The sequence below is a fragment of the Leptonychotes weddellii genome, chromosome 12, assembly GCF_054177405.1.
Source record: "Leptonychotes weddellii isolate Sample4059 chromosome 12, ASM5417740v2, whole genome shotgun sequence".
NCBI classification, from domain to species: Eukaryota; Metazoa; Chordata; class Mammalia; order Carnivora; family Phocidae; genus Leptonychotes; species Leptonychotes weddellii.
This window is the reverse complement of record NC_138380.1, coordinates 83,118,387-83,136,070: the sequence shown is the minus strand read 5'-3', so window position 1 is coordinate 83,136,070 and position 17,684 is coordinate 83,118,387. Positions and strand designations below refer to the sequence as shown.

The following is a 17,684-nucleotide window of genomic DNA, read 5'->3' as shown; positions in this document are numbered from 1 at the left end:
GATGCTTGAGAGCCACTGAGCTACCTCAACCAGACTCTAAAACTTAATGGCATCCTCAGTGTCCAGACTGCTGAGCAAAGCCATCAGTTGGAGGGACCACAGAGGGTACAGGGGGTTGGAGGGGGGAGGTGAGGGCAGGCCTGTTTCTAAACCTTTCCCTCTAGTCAAGTGAGCGTAACCCGGTGCTTGGGGCTTACCCATTTTTTTCTGCTTCTCTGAATGGCCATCCTCTGCCCACAGTTCCACCCTGCTCCCCAGGAAGTTTATCTGGTATCAGATAAACTTTATCTGAGCCGGCCTGCTTCTCAGCCACACCCTTCCTTCCCACAGGCCATCTGGATGCCAGGGACCTTCAGCCCCAGCCCCAGCTTGAGTCCTGGCCCGAGGTCCCTGAGAGGGAAGTCTGGAAGCAGCGCCAGCCCACCCTCCAGGTATAGACGCATCCTCTTCATCTGTCTGCCAGCCTCCTGCCAGTTCACACTTGCTTACTTCTTTCCGATCACGCTGTTTGGCTCTTGAAAGCTGAGAATTCCCTGCCTCCCGCATGGAGAGGGCTGATACCTTGTCTTATCTGCAGCCCAGGCTCAAAGCACTCCCTTGTGACAGCTTTTCTGGGACCCACCCCACCACCCCACCTCCTTCCCCGGAAAAGTGAGCCGGTTCCTCCTCTGGGCTCCTGTGGCCCCTGGAGTTCACCTCCAGCACTTACCTCACTGTATTCCAACTCTGTGTAACCCCCTGAAATCCTTTTTGGATTCCCAGTATCTACGCCTATTCCTGGCCCAGAGGAGGATGTCAGTACGTGTTCAACGGAACATGTTAGATGTTCCAAATGCTAGCTGTAATGGATGCTTGATTTCCTCCCAACCTCAGGCTGCCATCAGTGTACCTTGCTTTCTGCATGCAGGTTCCTAGAACGTGGAGCCCAAGTGTGCGCACTCACATAAACAAGGGGGAGCAAGACATGGAGGTGAACCAAAGTGTGTATCCTTGCCTTCAGGGTCTGTCCTGTATGAGGCTGAACAATTTAGACCCTCTCGCACACTCTCCTCCATTCCTTTTACTTTTGGGGAACCAGCACCATGTCCCTGGACCCTTTCCAAACCTAGGCTTCCAAGTCTTGTTAACTGTTGAAGGAACAGACCCCAGTTGGGTTCCCAGTAAGGAAAATCTGTCACTTATCCCCCCTGTATTGGGGCACTATGGAGAGAGAAAAGGGCGGGTTGAGTAGTGACACCAGGACAAAGGCACAGATGGGGAGTGTCGCAGGCAAGCCAGGAGATGTGGTCACCCCCTCTCTGAGCCACGTGGCTGCTGCATCCCCTGGCATTCAGGAACAGGGTTTGGCTGGGCTGGGCCCACGTGGCAGCTGGGCTGGGAGCTGTGAAAGGGGTCTCACAGCTGAGACAAACAGCATTTTTCCATGGAAACCAGTGCCCAATTTTGAACTGTAGGCAGGCCAGCTTAGAAAGAAAATTACGTTTTGGGGCACCTGGGTGGCTTAGTCGATGAAGTGGCTGCCTTTGGCTCAGGTCATGATCTCGGGGTCCTGGGATGAGCCTTGCTTTGGGCTCCCTGCTCAGCAGGAGGCCTGCTTCTTCCTCTCCCTCTGCCCCTTCCCCTCATGCTCTCTCTCTCTCAAATAAATCAATTTTAAAATTTAAAAAAAGAGGACACCTGGGTGGCTCAGTCCATTAAGTGTCTGCCTTCAGCACAGGTCATGATCCTCGAGCCCCAGGATGGAGTCCCGCATTGGGCTCCCTGCTCAGCAGGGAGTCTGCTTCTCCCTCTGACCCTCCCCGCCTCTCATGTGCGCTCTCTCTCAAATAAATAAATAAAATCTTTTAAAAAATTTAAAAAAGAAAGAGGTAAAGGATCTATACTCTAGAAACTACAGAACACTTATGAAAGAAATCAAGGAAGACACAAAAAGATGGAAAAATATTCCATGCTCATGGATTGGAAGAATAAACATTGTTAAAATGCCTATCCTCCCCAGAGCAATTTACACTTTCAATGCCATCCCTATTCAAATACCACTGGCATTTTTCAAAGAGCTGGAACAAAAAAATCCTAAAATTTGTATGGAACCAGAAAAGACCCCAAATCGCCAAGGGAATGATGAAAAAGAAAAACAACATCACGTTGCCTGACTTTAAGCTATATTACAAAGCTGTGATCACCAAGACAGCATGGTACTGACACAAAAACGGACACATAGACCAATGGAACAGAATAGAGACTCCAGAAATGGACCCTCAACTCTATGGTCACCTAATCTTTGGCAAATCAGGAAAAAATATCCAATAGAAAAAAGACAGTCTTTTCAATAAGGGAAAATTGGACAGCCACATGCAGAAGAATGAAACTGGACCATTTCCTTACACCACACACAGATAAACTCAATATGGATGAAAGACCTCAATGTGAGACAGGAATCCATCAAAATCCTAGAGGAGAACATAGACAGTTACCTCTTCGACATCGGCCACAGCAACTTCTTTCAAGACACGTCTCCAAAGGCAAATGAAACAAAAGCAAAAATGAACTTTTGGGACTTGATCAAGATAAAAAGCTTCTGCACAACAAAAGAAACAGTCTACAAAACTAAGAGGCAGCCCACAGAATGGGAGAAGATATTTGCAAATGACATTTCAGATAAAGGGCTGATATCCAAGATCTATAAAGAACTTCTCAAACTCAACACTCAAAAAACTAATAACCCAGTCAAAAAATGGGCAGAAGACATGAACAGACACTTCTCCAAAAGAGACATACAAATGACTAATAGACATATGAAAAAATGTTCAAAATCACTAGCCATCAGGGAAATACAAATCAAAACCACAATGAGACACCACGTTATACCAGTCAGAATGGCTAAAATTAACAAGACAGGAAACAAGTGTCGGCGAGGATGTGGAGAAAGGGGAACCCTCTTGCACGATTGGTGGGAATGCAAGCTGGTGCAGCCACTCTGGAAAACAGTATGGAGGTTCCTCAACATGTTAAAAATAGAGCTACCATATGGCCCAGTAATTGCACTACTGGGTATTTACCCCAAAGATACAGACATAGTGAAAAGAAGGGCCATATGCACCCCAATGTTCATAGCAGCAATGTCCGCAATAGCCAAACTGTGGAAAGAGCCAAGATGCCCTTCAACAGATGAATGGATAAAGAAGATGTGGTTCATACATACAATGGAATATTATTCAGCCATCAGAAATGATGAATACCCACTATTTGCATCGACATGGATGGAACTAAAGGGGATTATGTTAAATGAAGTAAATCAAGCAGAGAAAGACAATTATCATATGGTTTCACTCATATGTGGAACATAAGCAATAGCACGGAAGACTACAGGGAAGGGAGGGAAATCCAAAGGGGGAGAGATCAGAGAGGGAGATGAACCCTGAGAGACTATGGACCCCGAGAAACAATCTGGGGGTTTCAGAGGGGAGGAAGGTGGGGAGAGGGGGTAACAGAGTGATGGGTATTAAGGAGGGCATGGGCTGTAATGAGCACTGGGTGTTATACTTAACTGATGAATCATTGAAAACTACATCAAAAACTAATTATGTACTATACAGTGGCTAACTGGACTTAATAAAAAAATAATAAAAATAAAATAAAATAATGTCAGGCATATCTTTGACTGAAAACAACAACCAAAAACCAAAAAACCTTCCAAACCCTCTACTTACATCTATGTTTTGAATGAAAACAAAAATAAAGGAATTCACTGATAAAAAAGAAAGAAAGAAGAAAGAAAGAAAAAGAAAGAAGAAAGAAAGAAAAAGAGAAAGAAAGAAAGAAAGAGAAAGAAAAAGAAAGAAAAAAAGAAAATTACATTTCAAAGGGCTGATTTGACTCCCAGCTGCCTTGGGTATCACTTCATTTTTGGCCCTTCCTGTTCTTTCTCAGTGGGCTACCTCCTCGCTGGTTTCCCAGATGCTCCGGGACCCCAGGAAATCACCCAACCTGATTATAACCCCCAATCTGTCTAGCTCTTCAGTGAAAAAGTACTTTCACATATTTAATCTCTTTGGGGTCACACAATGGCTTCCTGGGGGGAGGGGGAGGCGGCATGGAATGACCCGGTGTCTGTCACAGAAAGGACACAGCAGAGTGTGAATAAAAAGGATTCGGTGTGTTTACACATACCCCTCCCACACTGGGCAGTTGTTTACATGATTAAACAGAATGCTTACCACTTACTATCTTACTGCATCAAGTTAGAGGGGGAAGTTATTCCCATGACAAAAGGATTCCCCATTTTTTAAAAGGGTCCTTTTAAGAAGCGCTTCTCACGTGTACACTTGCAGATTGTTACATGCTTTACAGAGGGAGAACCCAAAAGCTCAAGTTTTCCAGCTTGCTCCTTATTAAACAGAATTAAAAACTGAGGTAAATGTAATTTGCCATAATGATGCCTAAAAAAGTATTATTATTTATTTTTAGATATTTTATTTATTTATTTGACAGAGAGAGACAGTGAGAGAGGGAACACAAGTCGGGGTAGCTGGAGAGGGAGAAGAAGGCTCCCCACTGAGCAGGGAGCCCCATGCGGGGCTCGATCCCAGGACGCTGGTATCATGACCTGAGCCGAAGGCAGAAGCTCAAGGACTGAGCCACCAAGGCGCCCCTAAAAAAGTATTTTTATTTGTTTCTCTCTCAATGGTTATTTCACCAGTTATGTTTTTTACTTCACTGGGAAGGAAGCGAAAATCCCAGACTTGGACGCAGGGAGAGTTAGGTGACTGGCGCTCAGGCACCCATGGAAGGAGACAGAAGGACACAAACCCGGGACCCTGACTCAGTCTCCCCAGGGCCGCCTCACCACACTTCCGGCCTCCAGCCCTTCATACCCTTGGCCACTTCCTGGGGTCTTTTCGGGTCAGCCAGAGTCGTGAAGAGCAATGAGCACCGTGTGGGCAGCCGATCCTGCAGGGACTTCCCCACATGGGACGGGGGTGGGGCGATGGGCCGGGACTCATGTCAGGACACGCCCCTTACTCCCTACATCCAGGTCGTAAGCTTCTGTTCCTTTCTCTGAATGTGCTCAGCTCCTTCCCACCACGGGGCCTTTTCCCAGGTGGTTGTCTTGTCTGGAAAGTTCCTGCTCTTACTGGATTTCTTGTGGAATCTCTCTGTGGAAACTGAAAGCTCTATAAGAGCCTTTAGCATCATGACCCCGTCTTTAAATGCTCCCCGGTCAGCTGGAGTAGAAATCCTGCAGCGACTGCCCCGCTGGGAATGATTCCAACACCACCATGTAATTTTGGATTTCTCTGGAATTCTATGTTATCTTTTACCACCATGCGATTAAAAGCGGAGGGGACACGTTCTTAAGTCACTGTGAACATTCTAAATGACTGTTTACAAACAAAAGAGACAAGCAAAATCTCTGTAAGATAACTGAATTTCTAAGCAGTACTCATTTATTTCTTTTGCACTAGGTCATTTAAAGACCTCCCTGGAAGAAGATCCTATTTACAAAAGCAACCAGAGATATAAACTGCCGAGGAACAAACTTAAAAATAAATGCATCAAATGATGTGAAGAAAACTAGAAAACTTTGCCAAGAGACATAAAGATTTTGATAAATAAACCCTAAATGAGGGGCGCCTGGCTGGCTCAGTCAGTGGAGCGTTAGACTCCATCTCCCGGTTGTGAGTTCGAGCCCCATGTTGGGTGTAGAGATTACTTAAAAATAAAATCTTTAAATAAAATAAAATAAACACTGAGTAAGAATTCTTAAAATTAAGATATTAAATTAACCTCTGTGTTTTGCATTGTCCAAATCAAATGCTAACGTTAACTTTTCTGAGGTTTTTCCAAATGGTGCTAAAGAATATCTACATGGAATAATTACATACAAAGACAGCCCAAGAATTCTGAAAAGGAAAAATAGTGGATAGGGACATTTCCCCTCCAAATATTAAAGACATGTACAAGAATGTGCATGTAGAATTATTGATAATAGCCAGAAATTAGATAAAGTCCTAGTGCCCATCGGCAGTAGAATGGATAAGTAAATCGTTGAATATTCATAAAATTTATTTCCAACAATAGAGAATGATCTCCTGCTGCACCCAACAATGTGGTTGCATTTGAGAGATAAAACAATGAGGGAAATAAGACAGTCATCAAAGAATACACATACTGTATGATCTACTTATATAGAAAGTTCAAAAATAGACATAACAGGGCACCTGGGTGGCTCAGTCGGTTAAGCTTCTGCCTTCAGCTCAGGTCACCATCCTAGAGTGCTGGGATCAAGCCCTGCATCGGGTTCCCTGCTCAGTGGGGAACCTGCTTCTACCTCTCCCTCTGCCTGCTGTTCACCCTGCTTGTGCTTTTTCTCCTTGTCAAATAAATAAATAAAATCTTAAAAAAAAATAGACAAAACAAATCAAGTGTGATCAAAACCAGAAGAGGGGTTACCTTGTGAAGAACAGTGACTGGTAGGGGGCACAAGAGAGGCTCTTGGTAGGCTGGGTTACTCATGAATATACACTTATTTATTATTATTATTATTATTATTATTATTATTATTAAAGATTTTATCAGGTAATCTCTACACCCAACGTGGGACTCAAACTTACAACCTTGAGATCAAGAGTCACATGCTTCACCGACTAAGCCAGCCAGGTGCCCCGAATATAGACTTTTTAAAAAAAATTCACTATTAGAGGGGCGCCTGGGTGGCTCAGTCGTTAAGCGTCTGCCTTCACCTCAGGTCATGGTCTCGGGGTCCTGGGATCGAGCCCCGCATCGGGCTCCCTGCTTGGCGGGAAGCCTGCTTCTCTCTCTCCCACTCCCCCTGCTTGTGTTCCCTCTCTCGCTGTGTCTCTCTCTGTCGGATAAATAAATAAAATCTTTTTTAAAAAATCCACTATTAGAATATACCAAAAAAAATACGTCAGTGAAAATGAATGAACTACTGCTAAACCAACAACACGATTAAGTTCACAAAGATAATAGTGAGTGAAAGAAACCAGACACAAATGAGTGCACACTTGCATGATTCCATGTATACAAAGCAAAAAGACAGCCAGAATCAATCTTTGGTGTTAAATTTCCGAAGAGTGGTTACATCTGGAAAAGTGAGGGCAGGAAAGGATGGGAGGAGGGAGGAGAGGGGTTCTGGTTGTTCATATTTTTTTATTTCTTGCTTTGGGTAGTATTTACACATGTGTGTTCCCTTTGAGATACTTGATCAAACTGTCCTCTTATCATGTGTGCACTTTCTGTATACGAGATATACTTTAATGTATAAGTTCGTCTTTTACAAAGCAGGTGCATTCCCTTTGACCTTGCAATTTCACTTTTATGATTTTTTTTCCTAAGGAAACAATAAAAAATCACCCAAAGATGTACAAAGAAATGTATTGGAGCACTGTTTATAAAAAATAAAAGTAAGAAACAATCTAAATGTCCAATGGTAGGGGCATCAGATGAATAATTTAGGAGACATACACTGAGATGCTATCCAACCAAGCGTAGATGACACAGATCTACATTTATTGACCTAGAAAAAGGCTCACTACAAAGGCTCAGATGACAAAAGCAGGTGGATATACTGATGTTTTCAGACATAACACTAAAATGTTATCAGCAGTAACTTTGGATGGGGGATTGATTATTTGATTGCTTTTATGTTTGCCTCAATATATTTTCTACCTTTTCTATAAAACCCATATTTTTCTTTTTAAAAATTTATTTATTTATTTATTTATTTATTTATTTATTTATTTATTTATTTATTTATTTAAAGTAGGCTCCATGCCCAGTGTGGAGCCCAAAGTGGGGCTTTAACTCACAACCCTGAGATCAAGACCTGAACTGAGATCAAGAGTCAGACGCCTGATTGACGGAGCCACCCAGGCGCCCCATAAAACCCATATCTCTAGAGACATTTAGTCATTTCATTCACATTAAGACAGCCCAGCTGTTAGTAAACAGCTAACTTGCCTCCCCTAAGAACTTAGACCCTGGATCGATCCAGAATGGCGTTCCAGGCTCCACTACTTATCAGCCACGCTACCTTGGGGGTGTTGCCTCAATTTAAGAGCTTCCTCTTCCAGACCAACAAAAATGAAGATAATTGTGCTTAGAGGATTTGAAATATTTCATTGTACGTAAAGCATTTATCATTGGCTGACACACCAAAGACACTCCTAAATGTCGCCGCCCTGCTTCTGCTATGTTCGAGGCTCTTAATTTCAGAATTTGGATTTCAGATACAACAATCCTTTCAACAGAGGTTCAAATTTCCAGGGAATTAGAAAGTAGTCTATGGTCTCTTTTGTTCTTATGAAGTCGTTTTTTACCTTGTGTTAGCAGCTTTTGATCAAAACTGTTGACAGTACCTGGACCGTTTTCCTTCAGGAGGGCGAAAGAAGCGGCATTAACAGTGAGGGCAGAATATTCTTGTTTAACCCTGTCAGCAGGTGGAGTTGCTACCCTTGTGCTCCACGTTTGATAGCTGCAGGGTCACCAGCCCAAAGGACTTGGGAGGAGCTCTGGTGACAGAGCAGCCCAGACCTGGGGTCCTTCCCAAACGTCACCCTGTGCCATCATGCTAAAAGGTGCCTTTTCAAACATGACAAGTCCTAGTGTAAACCCCAATGTCTCGCTGATGTTCCAAAGGAGGAAAACCCAATGATCGGAAGCCTGCTGGAACATGAAGCATGTTAGTAAACGAAAACTACACGACGTGTGAACCAGAAGTTCATTGATGCCGTGAAAGTGTAAACATTGCCACGTTTTCATTAAGATAGGAACTAGAGAAAAAGTCAGCTGTGAACACCTTCCTGTGAGGAGATCCCACTGGTAGGGAAAGAGATCCTCCTAGTTTATCCACTGAAACATCTACCCCATTTCCTCACCTCTCCAAGCCACAGTCATTGTAGCTAAGACCCCATTTAGTAACACTTCAGTACACTGACTCGTTTATTCCCCATCACGACTTATGAGGCAGGTAACTTTCAGGTGAGAACGCTGAGGTCATCAACCCATGAGACCGAGCAACACAAGCCTTGCTACTCCTCTTCATCATCCAACTCTCTCAGCCACTTTTGTGGTCTAGCTAAAGACCAATCTCCCCCAACCAGGCCTCTTGGTGATCAGATCGGGGCTGCCAGACCTTGACCCACCCCAGAGATGGCTCCCTGCCACCTGTCGAGATTGGTGACGCCGGGTTGTCTGGAGTTGACTAGGGCTACCATTAGTGCGACTGCCGGTCAGATTGCCAATCCCAGGGATGTGCCACCCAAGTGCAGTCTCACTCCATTGTCCCACTGAGGCTGCTCCCACCAGCTGGGCAGGAGGGGACCCCGAGGATGCCTCTGATCTAACAGTGAGTCTCAGTGTGGGGGTTGCACACTGGAATCACTTGGGGAACTTTCAAGAATCCACTGGCCAGCCACACCCTGGACGAATTGCACCAGAATCTCTGGGGGTGGGGACCAGGCATCAGTATTTTTTAAAACACCCAGGTGAGAGGTGCCTGTTTGGCTCAGTCATTGGGTGTCTGCCTTCGGCTCAGGTCATGATCCCGGGGTCCTGGGATCAAGCCCCGCATCGGGCTCCCTGCTCAGAGGGAAGCCTGCTTCTCCCTCTCCCACTCCCCCTGCTTGTGTTCCCTCTCTCGCTGTCTCTCTCTGTCAAATGAATAAAACAAAACAAAACAAAACAAAACACCCAGGTGAGCTCCACTGTCAGCTGTCTCTCACTGGAAAGGGGAAGATGCGACCTCCTTGAAAATGGTCTTGGAACTAAACCGTTAGAAAACCCAATACAGGGGCACCTGGGGGGCTCAGTCAGTGCAGCGTCTGCCTTTGGCTCAGGTCATGATCCCAGGGTCCTGGGATCGAGTTGCGCATCGGGCTCCTTGCTCAGCGGGGGCCTGCAGCTCCCCCAGCTTGTGTGCGCTCTCTCTCTGACAAATGAATAAATAAAATCTTAAAAAAAAAAAAAGAAAAAAGAAAACCCAATACAGAACTATGTTCTGTCCCTTCCTTCTTTTTAATTTGTTTATTAAAAGTACAAAACTTCTAAGTGAGCTAGATTTCATTTTTCTGTTACAGAGAACAGAAAGATAAGCATTCTGTAATAAACATACGGTACACATTATTCCTTCAAACTAGAAAGTCCTGAATAGAAGAACCCTCTTGGCTAGATCAGAAAGAACAGTCGCAGAATGATCACTTTTTAACAAATATTTATTGAGTATCGACTCTATGCCAGGTATTGTGCTTGATGCTGGGGAGGACAGACAGGCAGATAGATAGGCAATTACAGTTCAGCAAAATATCTATGATGGAGAGGAATACTATGAAACCATAGTACAGACAAAGATAAAATCTTGTCAATCAGTCAACTGCATTAGAGATAGCTCCCAGACCTGAAGGTCCGAGTGTCTAGACAGGGCAGTTTTGCCTGACTTCTGTGGGGATGAGTAGACAGGTTACAGGTGTGGAGGACTTACAGTGGGATTGTTTTGCAATTAGGGGAAGTCTCAGTCAGCTAAACAGGGAATGTTTATCTCTGTATCTACCTAGTTTCTTTTTCTTTAGTTTTTTAAAAATTTTTTAAAAAGATTTTGTTTGAGAACAAGCAAGCAAGCACAAGCAGGGGGAGCTGCAGAGGGAGAGGGAGATGCAGGGCTTGATCCCAGGACCCTGAGATCATGACCTGAGCCAAAGGCAGACGCCCAACTGACTGAGCCACCCAGGCGCTGCATTGTCTACCTAGTTTCAAGGGGACAAACAGTTCTAAGCTAATCCCTCATGAGACAAAGAACAGGACATTGACCAAAGGCAAAAGGGTCTATGCCTGGCTTGTCACTCCTAACGAAAATTTTGTGTATGTGTATATGTGCTTTTCTTCTCTCTTTCTCTCTTTTTTTAGTTGGTAACATTTCAAATATGTGCAAAGGAAGAGAGAATAGTATAATGAATCCTCATATACAATCCTCCAATTTCATTAAGTATCAAAATTTGGTCACTCTTGATCATTTATCCCTCTTTACTTTTTCCAACATATTTTAAGACAAATCCTAGACGTTGTGTCACTTCACTCCTACATACTGTGATATGCATCTGTTAATTATATTTAACCAATTTTTGAGGTTTAGGAAGGCTTCCTAGAAGAAGCGACATCTAAGTTGGATCAGAAGGACGGGTCACAAATAGCCTGGTGGAGATGTAGGTGCAGGACCAGAACAAGGAGCTGGGAATGTTCTAGACAGGGAGAAGAGCATGCGCTAAGTACATTTTGAGGAGAAAGGGATCCATAAAAGGTTTTGTGAGCCTCGAGTTCTAGAAGGCCTAAGTTAACTAGAGGAGAAAGGAGAAAACGGTGTATCAGAAGATTTCCCCAGCCCGCGAGCTCTCTGTAGCTTCACTCCACTGGGGTCCACTTTCAGTTCTTGCCTGAGGTGGGGAATCTAGAATCTCATGGGTCTCAAAACATCAGACTAAGCAACATGTGCACAGGGGGCTCAGTTCTCTCACACAGCATCCCCCATTCCTGCTGGCCGAGGAAGGTGGGCTCCCGCCTGATCCACCCCCTTCCAGGCTGTTAGATCAGAAGTGGGGGCTTGTCTTTCATGGACTTATTCCTCCTGAAACCCACTCAGAGAAGTGGGGAGGGTCCATGTTCTCGAATGGAAGAATGAGGATATTGCACAGTACAAGCTGAGTCCACAAGTCAGAGAGATATGAGTTGGCAACAGAGATTTGGGAACCGTCTGCAGAGCTGTGCTTGAGGTGGGAGGTGAGCCTAGGCCAGTAGCCAGAGGGATGCTAATATTTAAGTGCCTAGCAGAGCAGTTACATCTTGGTATCATTTCCTTAAGCTTCACAATTGCATTGGTTCGTTATTTTTCTTGCACCCAAATGTGTTCCTGTGGTAAAAACTACAAAACAGTTATGGCAAAGTCTGTGGCCTTGTCTTTGGAGATAGTAAACCTAGGAGATCACAGCAGGTTGGGGTACAGCATGTTCAGGAGGATGGAGGGGATAGATCAGGAGGAGAGAGAAGCAAGCAAGCTGAGCCCCTGGGAATTACAGAATTGAGGTCTGGGGGAGGGAGAGGCACGGGAAGCCAGACTCGCCAAAGGGGGAAATAGTTAACAGAAGGCACATGGGGACCCAACACAGAATCCACATTGGACAAAAATCCATTTTCTTTATTAAATATTAACTTAAGACACCATAATGACCATTTATTAAGAACCATGTGCTTGGCATCTTTTCTCCGTGATTTCACATAATTCTAGGTACATCCCACGGAAGAGGGAGTCACAGTCTACCAATGAGGAAACGCTGGCTCTGAAAGATCACCCAGTGCCTTGCTGGTGAGAAGCGCTGGAAATGACCTATGTTCTGACTCAGCCACTTGTCTAACTGTGGGACCTGGGGCAAGTCCCTTCATCTTGAACCCCTTAAAGACACCTGGCACTTGAGAGACCCCCGGCGTGGAACCACCAGTCTAGAGGGACTCTAATGCCCCTGCACCCCGCTCCGCGGTCCAAATCTCAACATCCCTATTTTACAGATGAGGAAACTGAGGCGAGACGACACCAGGTCTAGAATGCAGGGCTCGTGGTTAATAAGATAACCTCCCATTGTGACGCTGAAGCTGCTTGCGGACCAGCGCGCACAGTCCCTTCTCTCTGGTGCCACAGAAGGCGAACGTGGCCAGAGGAGAAGCCACGGCGAGAACAAAGCTGGAGGCGAGCGCACTCGCGGTCCCGCAGGAGGCTGCCCGCCCGCCTCCGTCGCCGCGCCTCCCTTCCGCGCAGGTGCGGCCGAGCGGGAGCTGGGAGGCTCCGGCTTCCGGTTTCCGGGCCCTGCGGACGCAGTGGCCTCTGCCCTGGGGGATCCCGAGTCCTAGAACTGGCCGGGGGACGCCCAGCTTGGTTCCTTCTTCGCAGCCAGGCTGCAGTCGCCACGGAAACCGCCTCCCGCGTCACCCGGGACAACGGCTCCCCCTCCTTCCCACGCAAGGGGGTGCGGAGAGAGGTTTCGGCCAATGAGATAGCGGGAGTCCTGTGACGTCGGCGGTAGCTAGGTGGGCGTTGGCCGGGAGCAGAGCCCCGAGCCTGGAGCCTCGAGCCTGGACCCTCGGGCTGGGGGTTGGGAAGGATGGTGCTGGATGAGGAGTCAGGTGGGAGTCCAAGAGTCGCAGCTTCCTCTCCTCCTGGATGTCCCACGGGCACGTCCTCTCGTGTTCTCCCCAGATTCACCTGCCTCCCCGCCCACCCCCCGCACCTGCTCCTCCTCCTGAATTCAGTTTCTCTACTGGTGGCGCTGGGGGTGGGTCGGTGGGGGGGAAGCGGGGGGACACGGGAGAGGAGCATCGTCAGAGAACGCTTCCCTAAGGAATCGGGTCGCTTTTGCTTCTGCCTGGAAAGGTTGAGTGGGGTTCAGGCAGCAATGGGAGGTACGGGTGAGGAAGAAGGCTTTTCTTGATTGGGGAGGGTGGAGAAGGGAAATGCCACCCTGGAAACAGAAGTTGGCTGAGCTAACTGAGGTGTACATGGGGGGGAAGGAGGGCCCGGGTTATACGGAGCCTGAATGCCAGCCTTCTCCACTTCCTCCTGCTGGAGGTGGCGAGCAGACTGAAAAATGGGGGTGTGTAAGCCGCAGGGGCCCGAGTGGACATTCCTAGGTGGCAAGCATCTCCGCACTGGTATTTGTGGTTGGGGTGAGGAAGGGGGTTGTCTTTGTCAAAGATTCTTTGGGCCCAGAAGGTTCTGGGGCTGTTCCTTAGAAGGCCACAGAACCTGGCTCAGCCCAGCTTGGAGAGGGTCCCTGGAGGGAAGTCCATCATTCCCCCCTCCCTCCCTTTCTCAGTGCCTGTTAAGGGCTAGCTGTGAGCCAGGCCCTGTTGCCAGGACTGGAGATAGAGTAGTGCAGAGACAACCAGCTTCCTCCCCTCAAGGAGGTGGCATTCTAGGGGGCATTCGAGCCTGCCTTCTAGATGCTAGACCCCATACTCTGCTCTGAGAGTGATCATTTGTGCTGGATGCAGCGAAGAGATCATGACCAGACATGGCCCTAAAAGAGGGTAACCCCCCCTTTCTTAAAAAAAAATTCAGCTTTGTTGAGGTATAATCGGCATATACAATTATAAGATATATGAAGCGTTGGGACGCCTGGGTGGCTCAGTTGGTTAAGCATCTGCTCAGGTCATGATCCCGGGGTCCTGGGATTGAGTCCTGCATTGGGCTCCCCACTCACCAGGGAGCCTGCTTCTCCATCTGCCTGCCGCTCCCCACTGCTTGCTCTCGCCCACCCACGCTCTCTCTCTGACAAATAAATAAATAAAATCTTTTAAAAAAAAGATATTTGAAGGTACATCGCAGTGATTTGATATATGTATACATTGTGGAAGGATTCCCCCCATCTAGTTAATTAACACATTCATCACCTCACATGTTTATCTTTCTTTCTTTCTTCTCCTTCTCCTTTTTTTTTTTTTTTAAGATTTTATTTATTTATTTGACAGAGAGAGAGACATAACGAGAGAGGGAACACAAGCAGGGGGAGTGGAAGAGGGAGCAGCAGGCTTCCCGCGGAGCAGGGAGCCCGATGTGGGGCTCGATCCCAGGACCCTGGGATCATGACCTGAGCCGAAGGCAGACGCTTAACGACTGAGCCACCCAGGCACCCCTCTCCTTCTTTTTATGAGAACATTTACCATCTACTCTCAGCAAATTTCAGTTGTACAATACAGTGTTTTCAACTATGGTCACCGTGTTTTACATCAGCTCCTCAGACCTTATTCATCTCATAGCTGAAAGTTTATACCCCTTTACCATCCCTATTTCCCCCACACCCCAGCTTCTGTCAACCACTTTTCAACTCTGTGTTTCTATGAATTTGACTTTTTTTTTTTTTTAAGATTTCGCGTTTAAGTGTTTTTCACAGTCTGGCGTTTCACTAAGGAGTGTATCCTTTCTTTTTTTTTTTTTTTTTAAAGATTTTATTTATTTATTTGAGAGAGAGAATGAGAGACAGCACGAGAGGGAGGAGGGTCAGAGGGAAAAGCAGACCCCCTGCTGAGCAGGGAGCCTGATGTGGGACTCGATCCCGGGACTCCAGGATCATGACCTGAGCCGAAGGCAGTCGCTTAACCGACTGAGCCACCCAGGCGCCCCAGGAGTGTATCCTTTCTTGATGGCATCCCAACCATATCCCCAAAACTGCCCTTCCCTCATGCTAAGGACTGAGGCCTCAGGGCCAACTCTCCAGGCCCCTGGGTAGTATCTATCCCCTCTGCCCCAGTACGTTCTCTCCCCTTTGGTCTCTGATCAGAGGTTCACCCAGGAGGAATAGGGCCTGGGTTTGAGCCACTGTCCTATTCTGGGCTGCGGTCTCAGGTGGGAGTAAGAGGGGTACGGTGTCCAGGTTCGAGGGATTTGGGGGCTGGCCAAGGAAAAACATATGACCATGAGGGGCAGTCACAAGCAAGCTTTAACAAAGTTGGGCTTGAACAAGATTGCACTCCAGGGGAAGTCCCTCATGGCCTGAGACCATCGGAAGCTTCAAGTGAGCTGAAGGTGCCACCACCCAGGAGAGGGAGGCAAGGGAACCCCCAGGGATGTGGGACTCAAAGAGGGGGCTTACAGGTCTAGCTACTCTTGCTCAGCAGCATGGGGGTGGGGGAGTGTCTGAGTCAAAGGGCAGCTTGCAGTCTTGTAACTATCAGACTCTATCTTATCTCTGGCTCGCAGACATGGGGTGAGCTGTGCCTTGTAAGGTATGCAAAGCAGGCAGGCTCTAAATGGTTAAAAATCTGCTTGTTTGAGCTACTTTTTAAATAAGCGGATGTGTAAAAATTTGAGTTTTGCCCTGGGGGCCTTTTGAGCTGATGGGTCTCAGCCCACAGTGAAGGAATGAACGGCCTAGGGACTGATACAGGGAGGCCACCTTTGGCTCATTTAGATAAGACACGGACTGCAGGAGCCTAGAAAGGTCTGCTGATGGCCTTCCCTCTGCGCATGACCTTGTCTCAGGATCCTCTCAAAGAGTAAATGACGGCACCTCATGGTGGGTATTTTCCACCCTTGGAGGACTCCGAAGCCTGCCATTCAAGGTCCTTCAAGATCCGGCCCCTGCTGGCCCCTGTATCAGTCGCTAAGTATTGTAATGGCACAATGGGGAGATAGTCTCTTTAGAACAACTTTCCTCACGTCATGATCCCACTCAGAAGCCACCGTGCCTCCCTATTGTCCACTTTGTCCCACAGACTGGGTGGCTTCAAACAACAGAACTTTATTGTGTTACAGTTCTGGAGGCTAGAGCTCCGAAATCACGGTGTCACAGGACCCTCTCTCTGGAGGCTCTAGGAGACGAACCCTCCTCGCCTCTTCCAGCTTCTGCTGCTGGGGGCTGCCATTCCGTGAGTTCCTCAGCCTGTAGAGGAATGTCTGCCCCCAGCATCACATGCTGTCTTCTCCCTACGTGTCTCCCAGTGTCTGTGTCTCTCTCTCTTCTTACAAGGCCATGGGTCATGTTGGATTAGGGCCCACCCTAATGACCTCATCTGAACCTGATTATATCTGCAAAGATCTTATTTCCAAATGAGGTAATACTCACAGGTATGGGGATTAGGACTTCAACATCTTTTTGAGGGACATCATTCAACCCATAATAATAGGCGCCTAAGCTCCTGTTAAGTGACTGTGACGAAGGAGCATCCATAGCCCTTTCTTAGGAAACAGCATGTGGGTTCCCTTTGCTTTGTCACTGTCTCTTCCTCCTTCTTGCAGCCCAGAACTTGAACTCTGATGTTGAGGCCATGGGAGACCAGGCAGCAACACAGAGGAGCCTGGGGTCTTCATAGTGTGGAGCACCCCTCCAGCCCTGGACAGCCAACCTGGACTTCTACTTTATTTATTTATTTATTTATTTTTAAAGATTTTATTTATTTATTTATTAGAGAGTGAACGAGAGAGAAACAGCATGAGAGAGGAGAGGGTCAGAGGGAGAAGCAGGCTCCCCGCTGAGCCGGGAGCCCGATGTGGGACTCGATCCCAGGACCCTGGGATCATGACCTGAGCCGAAGGCAGTCGCTTAACCGACTGAGCCACCCAGGCGCCCCTGGACTTCTACTTTAAAGAGAAATAAACTTCAGGGGCACCTGGGTGGCTCAATGGGTTAAGCATCTGCCTTCAGCTCAGGTCATGATCCTGGGGTCCCAGGATCCAGCTCCCTGCTCAGCCCTCTGCCCCTCACCCTGCTCTTGTGCTCTCTCTCTCTCTCTCACATAAATGAAATCTTTAAAAAAACAAAAGAATTTTCAGTGCTTGCTTTGATATATTAAAAATTGGAAATGATACAGAGAAGATTAGCATGGCGCCTGAGCCAGAATGACACGCAAATTCGTGAAGTGTTCCATATTTTTATGGATGGATCTAGAGGGTATCATGCTAAGTGCAATAGGCCAGTCAGAGAAAGACAAATGCCATATGACTTCACTCATATGTGGAATTTAAGAAACAAATAAGAAAAGGGGAAAGAAAAAAACCCAGAGAGACGAACCAAGAAACAGACTCTTACCTATAGAGAACAATCTGATGGTTACCAGGGGGCAGGAGGTGGGGCATGGGGGGAAACAGGTGAAGGGGACTAAGGAGGGCACTTGTCAGTGATGAGCAC

The 17,684-nt window shown here is 46.9% G+C and overlaps 1 non-coding gene across 1 annotated transcript; it reads left to right on the top strand.

The window, feature by feature from the left end:
* The first annotated feature begins 17,324 nt into the window (after positions 1–17,324).
* Positions 17,325–17,430, top strand: LOC115942036 (U6 spliceosomal RNA). Its single transcript, XR_004076692.1, has one exon. It is a non-coding gene; the product is annotated as a U6 spliceosomal RNA (small nuclear RNA).
* The last annotated feature ends 254 nt before the right edge of the window (positions 17,431–17,684 follow it).